This window comes from Octodon degus, unplaced genomic scaffold, assembly GCF_000260255.1.
Source record: "Octodon degus isolate 3935 unplaced genomic scaffold, OctDeg1.0 scaffold00104, whole genome shotgun sequence".
NCBI lineage: Eukaryota > Metazoa > Chordata > Mammalia > Rodentia > Octodontidae > Octodon > Octodon degus.
In genome coordinates this window covers 3,777,719-3,783,953 of record NW_004524680.1, presented here as the reverse complement: position 1 = coordinate 3,783,953, position 6,235 = coordinate 3,777,719, and the positions used below count along the sequence as shown (strand labels likewise).

Sequence of the window (6,235 nt, the reverse complement as noted above, 5' to 3'; positions counted from 1 at the left end):
CTCTCTCTCTCTCTCTCTCTCTCTCTCTCTCTCTCTCTCTCTCACACACACACACACACACACACACCCTACACAAAAGGTGAGCTAAGGGACAATTTCTTTTTCTTTTCTTCTTTTTTTGTATTTTAGGGAAGGGTCTGCGGGGTGTTCAGGGTCTCACTACTCGGTCGGACTTGTAGTGATCCACCTGTGTACAGCCTCCCAAGTGTGGGGATTGCAGGCGCGCGCCACCACACCCAGTCTCATGGGACAATTTCAAGAAGCTTCACATACATATGATTACAGGGCCTATTAGGTGATTAGAGTTCCCTATAAAGAGCAGAAGGCCAGGGAAGAGAATTGTTTGAGGAAGTAAACAGCTAAACATTTCCAAAATTGCATGAAAAATATAAGCCTGCATCCTCCAAAGCTCAGCAAGCCCTGGGCCCAAGAAGCATGAAGAAACCACGGTGAGACACATCATAATAGAGGCTCAGTGCCTGCGATAAAAGGCAAAAAGAGGCGCTGTCGATGGAGGAGCGTAGATAGGAAGCTCGAAGATAGGAAGCTCAGCAAGTTGCCTGTTGGAAAGCACCCAAGGGAGACATCCATCAGTGGCACAAGATAGCTGAAGGACTGAAGGGCTGCATCCCAGCCTGGTCACCCTAGAATTCCATATCCATGGAAGTGTTTTTCAAGCTTGAAAGCAAAATACAGACTCTTTCAGATAAGCAATAGCTGAAGGACTTCATCTCCAGCGGACGCTGTGGCGCAGGCTACAGCAGAAACCAGTCTGGCGGAAGGGACTTCAGCCAGGTGGGTGGATGCACGCTAGGGATTAAGGAGCACCAGAAATAGTGACTGCACGCACACGGGAGATATATAGGACAGTGTCTTATTCTTTACGTCTAAGGGAGCTAAAGAATCAAGAACATTTTCCCCCCTTTTTTCTTCTTGGCCATAGCAGGGATTGAATTTAGGACCTCCACTCTGAGCTCCATCCCACACTCTTTTCTTTGGAGACAGTGTCACTAAGTCGCTGTGGGCTGGAATTTGGGATCTCCTCCCTCAACTTCCTGGAGTACTGGAAGGCACGCACCTCCATGCCTGGCTTGCTGGTAGTCTTATAACCTATGTAGGTTTACGTGTTGAACACTGCACAAATCAAAGTGGTGTCTGCGTGTGATTAAAAAATACCATGAGCTTCCGCCACAGCAACCATCGAAGAACAGTAGCCATGGCCCTCCACTATCCCATGGCCCTGGGCCTCAACAAGGGCCACAAGGTGACTAAGAATGTGAGCAAATTGAGGCACAGCTGCTGTCACGGACGCCTCACCAAACACACCAAGTTTGTGCGGGACATGATCCGGGAGGTATATGGCTTCACCCCCTACAAGTGGTGTGCCATGGAGCTGCTCAAGGTCTCCCATGACAAATGCACCCTCAAGTTCATCAAGAAAAGGGTGGTGATGCACATCCACTCCAAGAGGAAGCGTGAAGAGCTGAGCAACAAGCCCAGGAGGAAGGCAGCTGCCAAGAAGGACTGAGCCCCGTTGGAATAAAGCTTTTTAAATTTGTGTGTGTGTGTGTGTGTGTGTGTGTGTGTGTGTGTGTGTGTCCAGCTCAGCTCACCAGGGTGCAGGGCTGGCTGGCATGGGGTGCTGGGGGATTGAACCGCGGTCCCTGTGCTTTGCTAAGCTTGTTCTAAGTAGGTGCTTTAGACCACTGAGCCATCTCACCAGCCCTGAAATAAAGCTTTGAAGAAAGTTAAATAAATATATCTATCAAAAAAAACCAAAAACAAAAAAATATCTATCTGTATATCTATCTATCTATTATCTATCTATCTATCTATCTATCTATCTATCTATCTATCATCTATCTATCTAATCTCACAAGGACTAGGAGTGGGAAGTGGAAGTGTTTTGTCATAGTCATATTGTTTTGTTTTTTTTTTTTAATTCCAAGAATTGAATTCAGGACCTTGCATTGGCCAGGCAGGTGCTATTCCACTTAGCTATATCCCCAGCCCTGGTTCTTAATTTATAAGTACAATGACGTCATCTGGCAGTAGGTTGTGATATTATATACTATAAACCCTAAGCCAACTACTCAGACATCAGGACTTTAGTTAGTAACCCACAAAGAAAATAATCTATAAGTCTTAAAGGAAGCCAGTTTCAGTGGAGTACATCTGTGAGCCCTGCTATTTGGGAGGCTGAGGCAAGAGGATGGAAAATTCAAGGCCAGTCTGGGCAGCTTAATGAGACCCTAAATCGCAAAATGGGCTGGGCTTGGGCCGGAGATATAGCTCAGTGCCCAAGTGCCTGCCTGGCAGGTGCGAGGTCCTGAGTTTGATTCCTTGTACAAAAAACAGGAGGACTGGGCTTGTAGTTTAGCGGTGGAGGGTTGTCTAATGTGTGGGGCAGTACTGAATAAATGAAAACAAAACAGGTACCTCTGGTATCAGTTGGTTTCTCCATGTTCCCCAGGCATGAACATATTTTCTTACACAACCCACTAGATATTTCCATTAGATCTACAATCTACTGTGCCTTTTTAAATCTTTTAAAAAATCTTTATCACTATACAGTTCAGGCTGGTCTTGAACTCACTTTGTAGCCCAGGCTGGCTTCATAACGATCCTCCTGCCTCAGCCTCCTGAGTGCTGGAGTTACAGGAATGCACCACCACACCTAGTTCTTACTTATGTTTTGTTCCAGTTGTTAATTTTTCACAAGAAGGTACAAGTAATTGTCCTAAAAACACTTTGAAGAACACACCCCCCTCACTGTGCCACACTGTCACCTGCACCCTGAATCAAATACCAGCTGCAGTTCCTTTTGGGGTCCCAGTTCCACTCCATATTCTATGTGTCTAATCTTGATATAAATGCTGGTGTCTTGGTCATGGTCATTTTACAAGACACATTATGCCAGGCAAAGCAAAGCTCCTCACTTTGTTTTCCTTTTAGAGTTTTGGAAATTTTCTGGCCATGTTCTCATTATTGTTTCTACCTTTATTCTCATACTACAAATATTTGTATGGCAGACTCCGTACCGCAGCCTCCATATTTGCATACTTCTCAGGGTCAATTAGGATCGCCGATGGATCAAGCAGGCCCTAAACGTCAATGCCTTAGGACTAAATAAGCTTATACCTTGTGCTCATGCTCATTGAGAGCTGCAATAATTCTGCTCATTATAGTCTTTTGGGGGATCTGGACCAAGAGCACAACCACTGTATTGAACATTGTCAGCCACTGTACCAGAGATGGAGCACCTTAGAGGGTCTGGGACAAACTGTCTGCCCTTACAGCTCACTGGCTAGACCTAGTCATTTGGTTCCACCAAACCACAAGTTGGTCAGAAAGCATCATCCTGCCTTGTAGAAGGTCGAGGGGGGGATATGAGTGATGAGCAGCACTGACTACCATGCTGTTTACCTTTTTTTCACTTGCAATTTCCACCATTTTATCTGTTTATTCTGGATATTTTCTTCTGACTTGTCTTCTAGTGCACTAATTCTCTCTTTAGCTGTATCTAGCTATTTGTCACATAATATGTATACTTTGTTTTCAATTTTGACTTTTTTTTTTTCCTCTGGGTGGAACTGGGGATTGAACTCAGGCCCTTGCGCTTGCCAGGGAAGCGCTTGTTCTACTGAGCCATCTCCCCAGCCCCAATTTTGACTATTTTAACGCTAAGAAATTTCCTTTGCTATATATACTCTATGTGCAGTATATGTATGTACGATCTTCCTACTCTGTGCCAAAATTCTCAAACTTGTTTCCCATCTCCTTGAACATAGTAACTTTTAAGATTTAAAAATCTGTAGCTGACAACTAAGTAGATCTGTTTCTGCCATCTGTAGTCCTGTAGGTTTCATTTATTCTGCCTTGTGTCCTGAGCCTCTCTATTGTGTCCTATGTTCTATCTGTACAGATAATTTGAAGCCCAGCAAGACAGTACCTTTCTTGATTCAGTCTGGAGTTACTCTACCATTTTTAGGGTTTGAGAGGTGTGAGAACGAGCCCAAGTGTCTGTAAGAGCCTAATTCTGGATTTCCCTTTACTCCGAAGTTATGTATTTATTAATAGTCTATCAGGGGGATGGGGCCTGGGAGATGGCTCAGTAGGATAAGCACTTGACCGGCAAACGCAAGGATCTGAGTTCAATCCCTGGTTCCGCCAAAAAAACAAAAAAGTCTATCATTCATCCACCTACTTATTCATCCATGCATTTTTCTATATACTGATTTATCAAAGAACCTGTCAATATGTGCGTCTTTCCTGCTTCTTGCTACCTATCCGTTCATACATAAGTACAGTCGGGCTCTTTTTTCAGCCTTCTGGGAAGATGGTGGATATTCAGACAGAGCGCGCCTACCAGAGCAGCCAAACAAGAAGAGGGTCCTTCTGGGAGAAACTGGCAAAGAGAAGCTCCCTCGCTACTACAAGAACATCGGTCTGGGCTTCAAGACTCCCAAAGAGGCCATGGAGGGCACCTACATGGATAAGAAACGCCCCTGTACTGGTTCCGTCTCCATCCAGGGGCGTATCCTGTCTGGCGTGGTGACCAAGATGAAGATGCAGAGGGCCGTTGTCATCCACTGAGATTATCTCCACTACATCCGCAAACACAATCGCTTTGAGAAGCGCCACAAGAACATGTCGGTGCACCTGTCCCCCTGCTTCAGGGACGTCCAGATCGGCGACATTGTCCCAGTGGGCTCGGGTAGGCTCCTGAGCAAGACAGTATGCTTCAACGTGCTTAAGGTCACCAAGGCCGCCGGCACCAAGAAGCAGTTCCAGAAGTTCTAACTTCACCTGGCCACCCTCCAAAGGGAATAAAGTTATTCTGACTCTTGAAACAAAAAAAAAAAGTACAGTTGGGTTTAATACCGCACATTGTCATTCTTCACTGCCCAGCCCTTAAACTGACGGATGGATGTCTGTGTGAGGAGCTGTTCTTGGTGCTGGGAGCACTTCCTCGAACCAGATGAAGTCCCTTCTGTCACAGAGTGCACAATATATTTGGATCATCCATGCACAGTATGGTCAGTGCTATGGAATATATGAAAAGTGGAACAGGGAAAAGGTTTTAGACCAATGATGGTGAACCTTTCAGCGCTTCCAGTTGGTAACAAATAGCTGTTCAGACTCTTAGATCAGGGGCTGTGATTAGAAGCTTTTGTTTGTTTTGGCTTTTTGAGCCAGGGTCTTGCTACATTTTGCAGGTTGGCCTTGAACTCACTATGGAGTCCAGGAGGGCCTTGAATTTGGGGCAATCCTCCTGCTGCAGCCTGCCCAGTGCTAGGATCACAGGCATGTACTGTACTACCAAACCTGGCTTGTGATTGGAATTTAAGAAAGATACCTAGGATGGGCCTGCCTCCCTAGAAGGTGACCTACAAAGAGAGATTTGGGGGTGACACAGGGATGCAGATGCCTGAGCTGCTCCCACAGAGGGTGGTAGTGGAAGGTGTTCTTGTGGCTGCAGAGGAATGAGGGGTGAGCCCATGGGGCATTGCAGGGCTTGGGGGCTGGGCAAGGGATGGGGGAGGAACCTGCTGAGTTTTATTCAGGCAGCCCTGGGACAAGTTTGCAGTCAGGGGGGTCACTGTACCTCAGAGTTGCTCAGCAGCAAGTGACAAGTCAGAGAGCTCTGAAAGGCATCTGTGGCCCAGGGGACCAAGAGGCCCCAGAGCTGATCTTACCAATGGGTGTAATTCTGTAGAGCATGCAAAGCAGGCCATTGCATGGCTTTCTTGTGCACTCACTCTGGCAGTTCTGAGCTGGATGTGTAAATCCGCAAGTTTGGCCATGGAGTGGGCTTTGAGCCGAAAACTTAGCCCATTGATCAGGGCTGTCTTTAACCATCTGTGTAGGGGAGCCAGAGAGGAGACCAGTCCATGGGTCGGCATGTCCCCAGCAGTGCTGTGGATGGTCCCGTCTCCCTTCTCAGTCCCTGGGTCAGCCTGGCTTCTGGAACGGTGCGCTGGGACCCTCTGTGCTCCTCAGCCCTCGCCTCTGCCTTCTCACTGCTTTCCCTCTGCTCTACTGTGAAATCCTGGACCTGCCCATTTTCACGTGCCCCAAGGCCTCCCTTCTGTCTGTGCTTGTACCACCGCTCCCTGCAGGAAGTTTCATGCCTACCCCACTCCATCTCTGTCCTTCCTAACAAGAACTTGCAGTGAGCCTGCCAGGCTTTTGCCATCCACTCACCATGTGACTGCTTGGCTGCTCCTGTGGA

General features: G+C 47.0%; 1 protein-coding gene and 1 pseudogene across 2 annotated transcripts in view; both read left to right on the top strand.

Moving 5' to 3' along the window:
• The window catches only part of Iqank1 (IQ motif and ankyrin repeat containing 1), a 34,357-nt gene that overhangs the window by 25,570 nt on the left and 2,552 nt on the right, over positions 1-6,235 (top strand). The gene's annotated exons all lie outside the window — the stretch shown is intronic.
• Positions 4,340-4,853, top strand: LOC101584694 (annotated as a pseudogene).